A 17,299-nucleotide genomic window follows, 5' to 3' on the forward strand; every position below is an offset into this window, starting at 1 on the left:
GTTGATTTTGATGGGAGTTCTCTGTGCCTCCTGAATCTGGATGTCTGTTTCCTTCCCCAGATAAGGGAAGTTTTTAGCTATTATTTCTTCAGATTAATTTTCTGCCTCCTTTTCTCTCTCTTCCTCTTCTGGGATTCCTATAATATGAACGTAGTTACATTTGATGGAGTCAACTGAGTTCCCTCACTTTGTTCTCATGTTCCATAATTCTCTCTCTTGATCAGCTTAATTAATTTCTATTACTTTGTCTTCTAGGTCATTCATTCCTTCCTCTGCTTCTTACAGCCTGCTGTCTTTGCATTAAGCATGTTTCTAACCTCAGTTATTGCACTCTTTGTCTCTGATTGATTCTTTTTTAACTCTTTTATCTCTATGGTAAGGTTCTCACTGATGTCTTCCATTCTTTTCTCAAGCCCAGGAAGTACCTTTATGATCATTAGTTTAAATTCTCCATCAGGCATGTTACTTACATCCATTTTGCTTGGGTCTCTTGCTATGGTCTGGTCCTGTTCATTGATTTGGGGAATATTCCACTGTCTCATTTTGTCTAACTCTGTCTCTGTGTGTTAGAAATGTCAGCTATGTCTCCTGCTCCTGAGAGGAAATGGCTTTCTGAAGAAGAGGTCCTCTAGTGACTCAAGTGCAGTGTCTCCTATGTGAGTTTGTATGTTCTGCTGTTGAGAACTGGTCAGTTTTTCCTTCAGTCCAGTTGTCTGTGGAGAGGCTCTTTTTGCCTGTTGTGGATAGTGTTTGGTCCCCAGCTGGGTGAGACATGTTTTAACAAGGCATGTACTGGTCTGTTTGGGAAATGAGACCTGCCACTGCTGCTACTGGAACTGAGGTCCTGCAAAATGCTCGGGTCAAGAGACAAGGTGTTGGGTAGGGTTTGCACTAGTCTTGTGGGGGAGGTAGCCTGCAGCCCTAGGACTGAGGCAAGCATCACTGGGAAGGGCGAATCCACCAAAACATGGGCGGTAGGGGAGGTAGCTTGGTGTAAGCAGGTTAGGGAGAGTGTGTGCCCTGCGGGTTCCTGCAAATGATCATGTGTTTATCCTGGGGAGCAAGTGAAAGAAATGGCCATTTCACCTGCTAGCTCCTTTGTTCCTGGAGGGGTCTCCCCAGGATCCCTGTCCCTCCAGGTCAAGGTCTGAGATGAATATATAACTCTCCCTCCCATCTGCCCCTGGTGTTTTTCAAACTGTTGCTGCCATGCTGTATCACTGCTGGCTCTTTGTCTTGCTGTGTCTTTAAGGGTGGGAACTCTGCTTTTTAGTACCCTCCATACTCTCCAAGAGCAGAGCCCACCACCAATTTTTAGATTTCCAGGCTTTAAGTCCTGTTGTAAGAACTGATAAGATTCATCCCCTCTCACTTTCAAAGCCAAATGTTACAGGGATTTGTTTTCCCTGTGTGGGCTTCCTGGTGTGATAGTCTGTTTTTTGCCTTTTCTTCGTGCCATGGGCATCCTCCCTACCACAGTCGACCACAGTCCATTTCACTCCCAAGCCATGTTCGCCCTTCCACCCTTCTTTAAGGTAGCCTTTTCTCTCCCTTTAGTTGTGGACTCTGTTGTGTCAGTCTTTGGGTGGTTTTCTGGGTTATTTATCTAATGTGAGTGTTAAGCTAGTTGTATCAGTGGGTCGAGGTGAGCTTAGGGTCCTCCTCCTCTGCCATCTTCCCAGCCTCCTCTGCAGGGAATTCTTATGTGTAATGGTAGAACTTAATTCAGTGATAGGGATAAGGGGTGACAAAGTAGTATATACTCATTATGTGCTCTGACAGTGTAGATACAATGTAATTACTCAAGAACTTAAGGAATATAGTTCACATGAATCTTTCCTGAGGAAGCTATTAGATACTAAATTTCAGACAACAAAGAAGTGGTTTAATAGGTTCATTGGTTGCCTTAAAGAAATTCACCAGGGCATCAAAGGATATTATTACTTTAAATAGATGCTGGGGGTATATGGTGCAGGGATGGTATAAGGGGAAGGAAGGAGCTAATTTCTATATTTATACTAGGAAATCAATAGGCCATATCTAATAGAGGACTAAGGTTACGTAAAGGTACGAAGATAACCATTAAGACAAAAACCCAAACCTCTCTAGATGTCAAAAGAAGTATGAAGGAAATAGAATGAAAGAAACACACACAGTGAAATAATTTTTATATTTTCTCTGACGGAATTGAGACCATATCAGTAAATGGGCTTAATTGAGCTAATAAGAGAAAAAAAATATTTTCAGGTTAACTAACATAGCAAAATCCAGTTCTGTCTTCTATGCATATAACCACAAAACTGAAAGTCTCAGAAATGTTAAGAAGAAGTTAGGCAAAGATGTACCAGACAAATCAAATAAAAAGAAAACAGAGGTCACTATTTTGATGTTGCACAAGGTAGAACTCAGGCCAGAAAGCATTAAAGAGGTAGGACACATTACAGTGCTACAGCTGCAAGTCTCAATGAAGATGTAATATTGGATACATGGATATTGATGACAACTTCAATTTTTGCAAATTTTTGGAGGAATTGATAATGAGAAACATATTAATAATAGAAAACTTAAAATCTCTCTCAGTTGTGGATAGATCAAGCGGACAAAAAGTTTTATAACGCTACTAAAGATGTAAATAACACAACCAAAAGGTGGATCTCATGGTCGTATATTGCATTTGAGAGAATAAACCTTCTTTGCAAATGGACATGGAACACTGATTAAAAATGATAGCAGTAGTTTCCCTCATCTGTGGTTTGGTTTTCCATAGTTTGAGTTACCCACAATCAGAGGCAGTCCACAAGCAGATGACCCTCCTGTTGACATATTGTCAGAAGGTCAGTAGTAGCCTAACACTATGTCACCGTGCCTACATCATTCCCCTCACTTCATCTCATCACATAGGCATTTTATCATCTCACATCATCACCAGAAGAAGGATGAGTATAGTACAGTAAGATATTTTGAGAGAGATCACATTCACATAACATCTATTATATTGTAATTGTTCTGTTTTCTTACTGGCTGTTATTAGTCTCTCAGTGTGTCTAATTTATAAACTAAACTTTATCACAGATATGTATAGGAAAAAACAGCATGTATAGAGTTCAGTACTGTCCATGGTTTCAGGAATCCAATGGGGGTCTTGGATAAAGAATGGTTGGAGGTGGGGGGACTACTGTATTTGTTGATATATATAAAAAGAAATTCCTTCACATTTCTTTCCAAAATATATAGCATTTTTTGACCAAAAAAAAAAAAAAAAAGAATGCACTCTACCTGGAAACTAGCAAATAACAAACATGCTGCCAAACAACTCTTGGCTTAAAGTGAAAATGCAAACAAAATTGCTAGGTTTCCTGACATGACACATCAGGATCAATAGGTTACAGCATGGTTGAGAGGGATGGATAGTGAACATTTTAGAGTTTGTGGACATGTGGTTTCTTTTAACTTTCAAACTTTTCTGTTGTAGCAGAAAGCAGTCATAGACAATATATAAAGCAATCACAGACAATATACAAAGTCAGGTGTAGCTGTGTTCCAATAAATCTTTATTTAACAAAACAGGTGGCAGGCCCAATATGGTTCATGGAGTATAGTTTGCCAACCTCTGTGTTAAAGCCAAAGCAGTTACCATTAGAAAATTCTTAGTGTCAAATGCTTACATGAATGCAAATAAAAATAAATAAACACTCAGATAGAAAAGCAACAAATATAGGGGTGCCTGGATGGCTCAGTTAGTTAAGCGGATGCCTTCAGCTCAGGTCATGATCCTGGAGTCCTGGGATCGAGCCCCACATCGGGATCCCTGCTTAGCGGGGAGTCTGCTCCTCCCCCTGCCCCTCACCCCACTCATCCTCTCTCACACATAAATAAATAAAATATTTTTTTAAAAAAGCAACAAAAATAAATGAAAAGAATGCAGAAGGAAAGATTTAATACTGGTAAAAGTAATGAGTTTTAGATAACAGAATAATAGAATTTTCGTTCCTTAAAGTTTGTTTTGTTTGTCAAACAGATAACTTACCAGCTAACTAAACTTTTAAAAAGAAGAAACCTTAAATATAATGGGAAAGGAAGCCTCAAAACAGGAAATTTATTCACAAAGATAACTTTATGAGAATGTATGCAAATAGATTTGAAAATTATTGATGAAAAGGATTTTATAGGAAAAAAATTTATCTCAATTGACCCAGAAGAAAGAAGCACTTTAAGTAGACCAGTTTCATCATGACAAAGATTTATTCTAGGAATACAAGAGTCAGTATTTGGATTTTAGAGCCAAGGAGAAAAATTGTATGATTGTCTCCATAGTAAAAAAAAAAAAAAAAAAAAAAAATTCTCATTTGGCAAAATTCAACTCTCCTTCATGTTAAGAATAATTAATAAAATAGGAATTGATAGATACTTAAAAAAGAAATCAAATGTAGTTCCTCTTAACAGCCAGCATTTTAACGAGGGAAACTCTGGAGACTTTACCTATAAAATCAATAAAAAAAATTGAGAGAAAAAATTGTAGAATTAAGTTGCAGGATATGAAATTATAGAGAAATCAGTACCCTTCATGTCACCAGTTAGAAGATATAATGGAAGAGAAGTTTCCATTGTAATTGTAAGAATTCAAATAAAGTCTGGAAATCTAACTTGTATATAATCCACATGATGAAAACAGGACACTTCTTTGGGGGGTTATTTATTTTTTTAATTTAAATTCAATTAATTAACATACAATGTATTATTTGTTTCAGGGATGTAGGTCTGTGATTCATCAGTCTTATACCCAGTGTTCATTACAACACATATCCTCCCCAATGTCCATCACCCAGTTAACTCCATCCCCCCACCCCCCTCCCTTCCAGCAACCCTCAGTTGAAAACAGGACACTTCTGAAAGACTTAGAAGCAGACTTGAGCCAAATGAAAAGGGATTCCTTGTTTATAATAAGGATGAGATATTAAAGCATATAAAATTATGTAATTAAAGTAGCATAGTACTGGTGAGTGAGTAGACAGATGCAAGGAGCATGAGAAAAACATCCAAAAACAGACATAATGTATATGAAAACTTCGTATATAATAAAAGTGGCATTTCAAATCATAGGGAGAAAACAAATACTTTTAATGACTATTACTAGGACAATTGATCAGTCATCTGGAAAAATATTTGATCTAATTCTACAATATACCAGAATAAGTTCCATATTGATTGGAGGTTTAAGATGTAGAAAATGAAATACTGGAAGAAAACAACAATGGATTCCTCTTTACCTGGGAATAGAGGGAATTTTTCCCAACCATCCTCTCAAATGTAGAAACAATGAGGGAAAGATTGGCAAATTTGCATATGTGAAATAGAAAACAATTACACTATAATGAGCACCATAAGCAACTATAAAGGCAAATGGTAAACTAAGAGAAATATTTCCAACTTCTATGCAGAGAGCTAATCCTCCTAATATTTTAAAGTACTTCTAAAACTTGTGATGAAAAAGACCCACAGCCTCAAAGAAAAAGGGTAAACTTATGTTGAAATCCCATGAAAAATAAGTACAAATTGTCCTTATGCTGATGTACTTATAGTAGGAGAAACACAAATTAATTGTGATGAAGCACCATATTTTCACCTACCAGAATGGAAAAAAAGAATTGGCATTATACTTTTTGGGTGAAACTGGGGGGAAAGTAAGTCATTCAGTAATATTGTCAATGAGAATATAGAATGTTAAAATTCCTATGGAATGGAATTTGGCAACATCTAGCAGAATTAGAAATGCATTTCTCCTTGACCCAGCAATCTTCACTTTTAGAAATATATCCTGAAGATAGAATTGCAAAAGTATAAAATGAGGTATGTACAGGCTTGTAGCATTGTTTGCAATAATGAAAGATTGGAGTGCCCAGCAGTAGATAACTAGTAGAATAAATTATGAAATATCACTGTGCAGATGTAGAAGAGAAATGAGAAAGTTCTGTATAGACTGCTATGGAGTGAATGAATTCCAGGTTGTATTATTGAGTTAAAAAAGAGGTGTAAAATATGTATTAAATGACCAGTTTTTGGGAAATGGGGTGAAATTGTGTGTGTGTTTCTTAGCTCTTTCCACTCTTAGGGCCTAAAAGCAGCAATATCTCAGTAACAAAAAATAAGAGAATATATGCATATAATCTAAAAGAAACAATAAAAAAACTGAAAATGGCTACTGAGGGAGGCAAGAGAGAACAGGGAAGAGATTAAGGATGAAAACTAGATCTGTGTAAATGTTACTTGTATTGCAGCATTGATTTTGGAATAATATAAATGTGTTGTATAACAAGTAAAGACTAAAGTACTAACCCTACTCCCCCCCCAAAAAAAACCCCACCCTGAAACAAATGAACATTATATTATGTTCAACCAGGTATAAAGTTTTACTAACATAGTAAAGAATTTTTTTTTAAGATTTTATTTATTTGACAGAATGAGAGAGCACAAGCAGTGGGGAGCAGCAGAGGGAGAGGGAGAAGCAGGTTCCCCACTGAGCAGAGAGCCCGATGTGGGGCTCCATTCCAGGACCCTGAGATCATGACCTGATCCGAATAACTGAGCCACCCAGGTGCCCCATAAAGAATTTTTTGAACTGATTTTAAATCACAGTGTTAATTATCACCCTAGAATGCTGTATTCTAAACCCAAAAAAACTTGTATTTCATTCAGTGGCCTATTTTTAGTGATTATATTGGTATGATTACTTTGAAACTATTTAGATTTCACATGGCATAAAACAAATAGATAATTATGTTCAGGTCATTAGGCAAAAGAATTCCCAGGATGATGATGAAAGAAAAGTCCCAGGATGGCAGCTTGCAACAAGCTTGGGAAAGATTGGAGCTTGAGGAAGGACTTCAGATTTCAAGAGGATACATCTTAACAAAAGTGAACTTCATAAGTTACTTGATATAGTTGAACATACTGAAAGGGGTTTGCAGTTCTGTTGGAAATTTTTGCGCTGATTTAGTGGTGAATACGTAAAAACAAAGCAAATAAATGCAGAAATTGTTTATTACTAAGAACAAAATTGGAGAAAGGAAATAATGGTAATATGCTCTGTGGCTCATACTGTGAATATTATTAAATGGTTATAAATGGTTTGATTTAATGGAAAACTAATAGAAATAAATTTTAAGAGGATGAAGAGGGAAAAATTTAGAATAGCACCATCTTCTGTACAGTTGGACTAGTGATTGCTATTTTTTATAATAACTTTAGTAATACTGTAATTTTAAAAAGAAGGTATGTGCATTAGTAAAATTAAAAAAAAATTGTCATGCATGTTGATTATATATCAGGGAAAATTACTTTGAAAGTAGAAAAAGTCTTAAAATCATACCTGTGATAGTATTTTAGTAAAGCTCAGCTTACTTAAGTAATATTTAATTTGACTATGGAGATACTCATTATTTATATGCTCTCTCTTTTCCTGTATATCCAACGTGGGTTTTGAAAGTACTAAGGCAGAGGGGCGCCTGGGTGGCTCAGTCGTTAAGCGTCTGCCTTCGGCTCAGATCATGATCCTAGGGTCCTGGTATCAAGCCCCACAGCGGGCTCATTGGGCTCCCTGCTCAGCAGGAGTCTGCCTCTCCCTCTCCCACTCCCCCTACTTGTGTTCCTGCTCTCACTCTCTCTCACCCTGTCAAATATATAAATAAAATCTTAAAAAATAAAAAAATAAAAGTACTAAGCCAGAAGTTAAAGCTTCAGCCTTGACTTTATAAAGCTACTCTCCCAAACAAATTCTGTCACTTCTCCTTTTTACCTTTGTCAGAAATCTGTTCTCTTCTTTTGCCTTCCTAGTTCAGGCCTTTTTTACTTCTCCTTATAGCTACTTCCTACCTATTCCTCCTGCTTTCTCAGTTTTGTTGAAGAGGCTTTTTTTCCCCCTCCTCTAAAACTAGGACTTTTAAATTATGTAAAAAATGTGAGGGAAACACATGTACAATTAACAATTTAAATGAATACTCATGTAACCACCTAGGTCAAGAAATGAACACTGATAGAAGTTCCTTGTGTGTTTCTTTGTTGTCACCCCTTTCCTCTCCTATCGTAGGTGATAACCATCTGCCCAATAACTGTGTTCATCATTCTCTTCATTTACCTTATGGTAAATATGTAATTGAGTTTTGCCTGTTTAGGGACTTTGTGTAAAAGGAATAATATTGGGTATATTTCATTTCATTTCTTGCTACTTTCATTTAACTTTGAAGGGATCATCCATGTCATTGCATATAGCTATAGTTCATTCACTTTTAATGCTGTACAATAGCACATTGTCCAAATATGTCACACATTTTTTATTGTTGCTGGGCATTTGAAATCTTGCTTGCTTTTGGCCTTTTAAAGCAATGCAGCTGTTAACATTCTTGTTGATGTATCCTGCAGTTCATGTATATGAGATGAGTACTGAGTTTTTTGACTGAAACTAGAATCTTAAGTTCAACTTAACTCTTACCAACTCTCATATCCCTACCAGCAGTTAATATGCGTTCTGTTTGCTAACATGTGGCTCACCAGCATTTGGTGTTACTCATCTTTATGTCTCATGGTCAGTTTCTTGTTAATGTCATTGGGTCTCATATGCTTTACCCAAGTACCAGTTAGGTTGAGAATCTTTCATATGCATATTGACCATTTGGATTTCAGCTTTTGTGAAGTGCTTATTCAAATCTCTCTTCCATCTTTTTATTGGGCTTAATAAGAGTTCTTTAATACTCTAGATATCGTCTCTGATTGTCTTTTTTTATAGTCTTTGACTCAATTAATTTTATGAATCTTACTGTGTGGTCAGTGCATTAGTTTTAAGAATCTTTCCATACCCCAAAGTAATGAAATTATCTTCCTCTGTTCTCTTTTTAAAGCTCTATAGTTTGGCCCTTTACATTTAAATTTTTGTTTCAAATTGCATTTGATTTATATATTGGAATCAAGTTTCATTTTTTACCAGCTGTCCCAGCACCATTACTGAAAATACCATTCTTTTCCTAATGCACTGCCATCCTTATCAGTTATTAGGTATTTATGGATGAGTGAGTGTTTCTCAGCACTTGATCTGTTTTTCAGCCAGTTTTCCTCTGTTGGTCTGTCACTCCCTGAACCAGTGCCACTCTCTCTTAATCACGAAGTCTTTACCATAGATTTTGATAAGTGGTAAAACATGTCTTTATGTAAACCCTGGCCACCACTTGTTATTATTCTTCAGAAACAGTTTTTTATTAAATTATTTTTAGCTGTTTCAATTATTATATAAATTTTGGAATCCATTTTCAAGTTTCACAAAAAACCTGATAGGATATTGATTGTGGGAACTGTTAGATCAATTTGGGTAGAATTTATATGTTTGTAATAGTGAGTTTTCTAATCCACAGCTATGCCATATTTCTTACTATGTTTTCTTTAGTGACTCATTAAATAGGTGTAATTATTACCATAGGGCTTTTGCACACATTCTCTTAGGATTTTTCCTGGGTACTTGATAGTTTTTGATATTCTTATAAATGGTGTCCTATTTTAACTCCATTTTTACCTTTTTGTTCCTGATAAATAAAAATACAAATGTGTTTTAAGTATTAACTTCTTTTCAGTAACTTTGTTGAATCTTACTAATGCTAGTAATTTCTTTATACATTTGTTGGGCTTTTCAACATTTATAGTCACATCTACATATCATATCATAGCTGTGAATAACAACACTTTTTCTTTCATTTCTAATCCTTAAACCTTTTTTTTTTTTTGCCTTACAGTGCTTCCTAAAATCTCTAGTGTGTTATATCTTCTATAAAATTATAGGTGTTGTTTTAGTATATGAAACATAGTGTTTTAATAGCCTACTATTTCGCTTATTGGTGTGAAAGATTCCTGCCCTAAGGTTATAAGAATGACCCCACACGCAACACCCAACACTGGACAGATGAAATTGAAAGCGGTTTATTAGTCATATATACTCATGCCCTGGGGGGAAGACACTGTATGCCATGCAAGGCCATAGGGGGGTTGCACTGGAGGCAGCGTGAAAAATCAGGTACCACTGGAGGCAGGCTTTGTATGTACTATTAGGAAATTTGTATATACTGTTAGGAAATTGGAGTGCCCACTCATTCCCACAAGAGGATGTGATTGGCTTGTTTGAATAAATCTGTAAGCTGGCAGGGAATTGAAACCCACTATTCAAGGATAAGCAGAAATTGTGCCTGGTCCCTTTGATACAGGAGGCATGTTTTATTAGGGGACCTTATCTGTTCCCACTGGAGGGGAACTTGTGGTTAGGCTATTCAGGGCTGTCCCAATTTTACCAAAATTGAGGCAGCACATAATACTAAGCCTTAATTTTAGGCCTTCTACCCCATTTATTACTAAAACCCACAAAAGGCTTTAGGGTTTCTTTTTTGTTTTTTTAATCGTGAATAATTTTTTTTTAATCAAATGCGTTTTTTGTATCTAGTGAGAGGATAATTTTATCCTTTTATCTGTTGAGTGGTGAATTCTAAGAATTGATTTTTTTTTAAGATTTTATTTATTTATTTTAGAGCACGAGTGGGGTGGGGAGGGGAGAGGCAGAGAGGGAGGGAGAGAATCTCAGGCAGATCCCATGCAGAGCACGGAGCCCCACAGCGGGGGAGGTGGGCTCCATCCCAATACCCTGAGATCATGACAGGAACTGAAACCAAGAGCCTGACACTCAACCTACTGAGCCACCCAGGTGCCCCTAAAATTAGTTTTCTAATAAAATAATCTTCATTCCTAGGCAGAACACTACTTAGTGGTGGTATTTTATCCTTTTTACATGTTGTAGAATTTGGTTTGCTAATAACATTTTAAGATTTTTGCTTCTGTGTTTGAGTTATATGGAATTTTTCCTTTTTTCCTTTCCTATTTTTTGGAATAGTTTGAGAAGAATAGTTGTTAACTCTTTTAAATGATTGGTAGAATTCACCTGTGAAGCCATCTGCTCCTGGACTTTGGTTTGCTGAGATTTTTTTGATTACTGAATCAATTTCATTGCTGGTTATCATCTCTCCAGGTTTTCTATTTCTTCCTATTTCATTTTTGGTAATTTCTGTTTCTAGGAATTGATCCATTCCTTCCAGGTTGTCAAATTTGTTGGCATATAATTTCTCATAATATTCCTTTATAATTGTATTTCTATGATGTTGGTTGTTATTTCTCCTCTCTCATTTGTGATTTTATTTGGATCCTTTCTCTTTTTGATAAGTCTGGCTAGAGGTTGATTAATTTTATTAATTTTTTCAAAGAACCATCTCCTGGTTTCATTGATTATTTTCTGTTTAGATGTCCTGTCCATTGATGTAAGTGGGATGTTAACATCCCCTACTATTATTGTATTATTATCAATGAGTTCCTTTATGTTTGTTATTGTTTTATATATTTGGGTGCTCCCATGTTTGTTGCATAAATATATGTGATTGTTATATCTTCTTGTTAGAGTGTCTCCTTTATTATTATACAGTGCTCTTCTTTGTCTCTTGTTACAGTCTTTGTTTTAAAGCCTAGTTTGTCCACTCTCACTTTTTGCAGATGACATGATACTCTATGTGGAAAACCCAAAAGACTCCACCCCTAGAATTCATACAGAAATTCAGTAAAGTGGCAGGATATAAAATCAGTGCAAAAAATCAATTGCATTCGTATACACTAACATTGAGACAGAAGAAAGAGAAATTAAGGAGTCAGTCCCATTTACAATTGCACCCAAAACCATAAGATACCTAGGAATAAACCTAACCAAAGAGGCAAAGGATTCGTACTCAGAAAACTATAGAACAGTCATGACAGAAATTGAGGAAGACACAAAGAAATGGGAAAACATTCCATGCTATTGGATTGGAAGAACAAATATTGTTAAAATATCTATGCTACCTAGAACAATCTACACATTTAATGCAATCCCCATCAAAATACCATCCCCTTTTTTCAAAGAAATGGAAAAAATAATCGTAAAATTTGTATGGAACCAGAAGAAACCCAGATTAGCCAAAGGAATGTTGAAAAAGAAAACCAGAACTGGTGGCATCACAATTCTGAACTTCACACTGTATTGCAAAGCTGTAATCTTCAAGACAGTATGGTACTGGTGCAAAAACAGACACATAGATCAGTGGAACAGAATAGAGAACCCAGAAATGGACCCTCAACTCTATGGTCAACTAATCTTCAACAAAACAGGAAAGAATATCCAGTGGAAAAAAGATTGTCTCTTCAACAAATGGTGCTGGGAAAATTGGACAGCTACATGCAGAAGAATGAAACTGGACCATTTCCTTATACCATACACAAAAATAAACTCAAAATGGATGAAAGACCTAAATGTGAGACAGGAATCCATCAAAATCCTAGAGGGGAACACAGGCAGCAACCTCTATGACCTCAGCTGCAGCAACTTCTTGCTAGACATGCCTCCAAAGGCAAGGGAAACAAAAGCAAAAATGAACTGTTGGGGACTTCATCCAGATAAAAAGCTTTTGCACAGCAAAGGAAACAGTCAACAAAACCAACAGAATGGGAGAAAATATTTGCAAATGACATATCAGATAAAGGGCTAGTATCCAAAATCTATAAAGAACTTATCAAACTCAACACCCAAAGGACAAATGATCCAGTCAAGAAATGGGCAGAAGATATGAACAGACACTTCTCCAAAGAAGACATCCAAATGGCCAACACATGAAAAAATGCTCCACATCACTTGGCATCAGGGAAATACAGTCAAAACCACAATGAGATACCACCTCACACCAGTCAGAATGGCTAAAATCAACAAGTCAGGAAATGACAGATGTTGGCAAGGATGTGGAGAAAGGGGAACCCTCTTACACTCTTGGTGGGAATGCAAACTGGTACAATGACTCTGGAAAACAGTATGGAGGTTCCTCAAAAAGTTGAAAATAGAGCTACTCTATGACCCAGCAATTGCACTACTGGGTATTTACCCTAAAGATACAAATGTATCTGAAGGGGTATGTGCACCCCAGTGTTCATAGCAGCAATGTCCACAATAGCCAAACTGTGGAAAGAGCCCAGACGTCTATCAACAGATGAATGAATAAAGAAGATGTGGTGTATATATACAGTGGAATATTACTCAGCCATCAAAAAAAATGAAGTCTTGCCATTTGCAACAATGTGGATGAAACTAGAGGGTATTATGCTAAGCGAAATAAGTCAATCAGAGAAAGACAATTATATGATCTCACTGATTATGGAATTTAAGAAACAAAACAGGATCATAGGGGAAGAGAGGAAAAAGTAAAACAAGATGAAACCAAGGAGGGAGACAAACCATAAGAGATGCTTAATCATAGGAAACAAAGTGAGGGTTGCTGGAGGGGAGGGAGGTGGGGTGATGGGGTACCTGGGTGATGACATTAAGGAGGGCATGTAATACAATGAGCACTGGGTGTTATATAAGATTGATGAATCACTGATCTCTACCTCTGAAACCAAAAATATAAGTATTGCTCCTGCTTTCTTTTGACATCCATTTACAAGATAAATGTTTCTACATCTCACTTTCAATCTGCAAGTGTCTTTACGTCTAAAATGAGTGTCTTTTAGGCAGCATATAGATGGTTTGTTTTTTTTTAATCCATTCTGTCACCCTCTTTTTTTAAAGATTTTATTTATTTTTTGGGGGGAGGGTGTGGAGGGATGGAGCAGAGGAAGAGGGAGAGAGGAGCTCAAGGAAACTCTGCATGCTAAGCATGGCGCCCTCACAGGGCTCGATCTCATGGCCCATGAGATCATGAACTGAGCCAAAACCAAGATTCAAACACTTAACCAACCAATTGTGCCACCAAGGTGCCCCACCCTATGTCTTTTGATTAGAGTGTTTACTCCATGTACATTCAAAGTAATTATTGATAGTATGCATTTAGTGCCATTTTATTACTTGTTTTGTGGCTGTTTCTGGAGATTTTCTCGGATTCTTTCTTTCTCTTGTGTTGCTGATTTTCTTTAGTGATATGTTTGGAGTTCTTTCTCTTTATTCTTTGCATGTTTATTAGTGGTTTTTAATATAGGGGTGCCATTAGGTTTGTGTATATAGCGTCTTCTGCACACAGCAGTGTGTATTAAGTTGATGATCGTTCAAGTTTGAACCCATTATTCTCTCCTCCCCAACGTTTTAGGGATATGTTTTTGTATTTTATGTCCTTTTTTTGGGTGAGTTCCTTGACTGATTTTTACAGAAATATTCAGTGCTACTGGTTTTGTGTTTCCTGCCTTTATGCTGTCACTTTTGGTCTTTCCTTTCCACTGGAAGAGTCCCCTTCAATTATTTCTTGCAGTGCTGGTTTAGTGGTCACGAACTCCTTTAATTTTGGTTTGTCTGGGAAACTCTTTCTCTCTCCTTCTATTCTGAATGATAGCCTTGCTGGATAGAGAGTATTCTTGGCTGCAGATTTTTCCCACTCAGCACTTTGTATATATCATGCCACGCCCTTCAGGCTTGCCAAGTTTCTGTTGAGAAATCTCCAGCTAGCCTTATGGGCTTTCCCTTATAAGTTAAGGGCTTCTTTTGTCTTGCTGCTTTTGAGAATTTTTTTCTTTGTCACTGTATTTTAGCAATTTCAGTTACAGTATGTCTTGGTGTTGGCCTGCTGTTGTTGATTTTGATGGGAGTTCTCTGTGCCTCCTGAATCTGGATGTCTGTTTCCTTCCCCAGATAAGGGAAGTTTTTAGCTATTATTTCTTCAGATTAATTTTCTGCCTCCTTTTCTCTCTCTTCCTCTTCTGGGATTCCTATAATATGAACGTTGTTACATTTGATGGAGTCACTGAGTTCCCTCACTTCATCCTCATGTTCCATAATTCTTTCTCTCTTTTGTTCAGCTTAATTAATTTCTATTACTTTGTCTTCTAGGTCATTCATTCCTTCCTCTGCTTCTTACAGCCTGCTGTCATTGCATTAAGCATGTTTCTAACCTTGCTTATTGCACTTTTCGTCTCTGATTCTTTTTTAACTCTTTTATCTCTGTGTTAAGGTTCTCATTGATGTCTTCCATTCTTTTCACAAGCCCATTGAGTATCTTTATGATCATTAGTTTAAATTCTCCATCAGGCATGTTACTTATATTTATTTTGCTTAGATCTCAGGCCCTGGCCTTATCTTGTTCTCTTATTTGAATAAATTTCTCTTTTCTCTGCATCCTTCTCTGTGTTAGAAAACCAGGTATGTCTCCTGCTTCTGAAAGTAATGGAATTATGAGGAAGACATCATGTAGTGCCCAGGGCGTGGTGCCACAGAAAATGTCTCTGGTGTGTGCTGCATGTGCTCTGGTGTGTGCTGCATGTGCTCTGCTGTTGTGTTCTGGCTGCTCTATCCTTCAGGCACGTTGTCTGTATAGGCTCTCCTTGCCTGCTGTGGGCAGTGTTTGGTCCCTGGCCTGAGTGTGGCAAGGTTTAATTAGGTGTGCTTTGGTTTGCTTGTGAAATGAGTCCTGTTAACCACCTCCACCAGAACAGAAGCCCTGCAAAATTCTCTGGTCAGGAGAGGTGGCAAGGGGTGGGATTTGTGCTGGTCTTCTGAGGGAGAGACCAGCCGTGCTGGGCCTGAAGCAGTTGTGACTGAGAATGGCAGTCCCACCAGGGGTTTGTGCTTGGTGTAAGCAAATTAGGCAGCCAGTGTTGGTACTGTGTTGCTTTCCCACATGTGGCTCTGTGCTTATTTGGGGGGAGTGGGAGGAGGGAAATGGCACCAGCCGGCTGCTTTGTTGTTTGAGAGGTGTCTCTTTGAACTCTACCTCTCAGGGACCCTCTCTGAGAGGAGCAAATAAATTTCCCCAGTGTGTGCCCCAGGCACTCTTAAGATCACTTTTTCCACACTGTGTGCTCCTGGGTGGTTTGCCTGCCTTCTCTCTGGAAGCAGCACAGTGCCCTTGGGGCTCTGTCACAGTCAAGCCCACTGACCTTTAAAACTCCAGGCTTTAAACCCCACTGGTTGCAAAAACTCGTGAAATTCAGCCCTTCTTGTTTTCTGAGCCAGTGGGTTGGTGGAAATGTTCCCCTTTGTGTGCTCCTCTCTCTCTCTCCCTCTGCTGCTCCCTCTTCCTCTCTAATTCTCTCACCCTTCTCTGTGACCATGGCTCCGTCCCCTCTGCAGCAACCATAATCTGTTTCTCCTCTAAATCACATCTCCACCTTACCTGCCTTCTTCAGTGTGGCTTCTTCTCTCCCTTTAGTTGCTGAGTTTGTTCTGTCAGTCTTCAGGTCATATTCTGGGGTACTGAGGATAATTTGGTAGTTAACAAGTTGTGTTCATGGGATGAGGTGAGCCTAGGGTACTCCTACTCCATTGCCATCTTCCTGCTCCTCTTCTCTGATTTTCCTTTTATATACTACTCTTATGAGCTTTCCTGTAGAGTTATATGAGCTTCATAAAAATGAATTGGAGAGTGCTACCTTTTCAATTCTTTGAAAGAGTTTGTGTAAGATTGGAATTATTTCTTTCTTGAATATATAATGGTAGTCAGGGCTTGTGCTTTACTTTGTGGGAAGACTTTTTACTCCGGATTCAGTTTTATCTATAAGAATCTTCAGGTTTTGTTTCACTGGAGAAACTATGGTAGTTAACTGATTTTCTTGTAATTTATTTCAGTTTACTCTACTATGCCTTACCAGCTTTTTGAGTATTTCTTATTGTAAAATATACATAATGTAAAATTTACCATTTTAACTTTTTTTTTTTTTGAGAGAAAGAGTATGTGGGGTGGGGGGCAGCGAGAGAGGGAGAATCTTAAGCAGGCTCCGTGCCCAGCATGGAGCCCAACTCAGGGCTCAATCTCACAACCCTAAGATCATGACCTGAGCCGAAATCAAGAGTCGGACGTATAAACTACTGAGCCATTCAGATGCCCTCCATTTTAATCATTTTCAAGCCTACAGTTTCATGGCATTAGGTACAGTTATTATGTTGTGTAACCATCACCACCAGTCCCAGAATGTTTTTCATCATCCTAAATAGAAATTCTGTACTCATTAAGCAATAACTCATTTCCCCCTCCCTGTCCCTGGTAACCTCTCTTTCACTTTCTGTCTTTCTGAATTTGCCTACTGTAGATACCACATATAAGTAGAATTATATATCATTTTCCCTTTTTTGTCTGGTTTAGTATTTTAAAGGATTATCAGTTTATAGCATGTATAAGATTTTCATTTCTTTTAATGGTCAGATAATACTCTGTTTTACCAATACAACCATTTTATTTATTCCTTCATCTGTGATGGAGGCAGCCACCATTCCACTGTTGTGAAT

At 37.5% G+C, this 17,299-nt stretch overlaps 1 protein-coding gene across 2 annotated transcripts in view; it reads left to right on the forward strand.

Moving 5' to 3' along the window:
• The window catches only part of TRIM24 (tripartite motif containing 24), a 120,626-nt gene that overhangs the window by 19,587 nt on the left and 83,740 nt on the right, over nucleotides 1-17,299 (forward strand). The gene's annotated exons all lie outside the window — the stretch shown is intronic.

The sequence above is a fragment of the Zalophus californianus genome, chromosome 12 (genome assembly GCF_009762305.2).
Source record: "Zalophus californianus isolate mZalCal1 chromosome 12, mZalCal1.pri.v2, whole genome shotgun sequence".
NCBI classification, from domain to species: Eukaryota; Metazoa; Chordata; class Mammalia; order Carnivora; family Otariidae; genus Zalophus; species Zalophus californianus.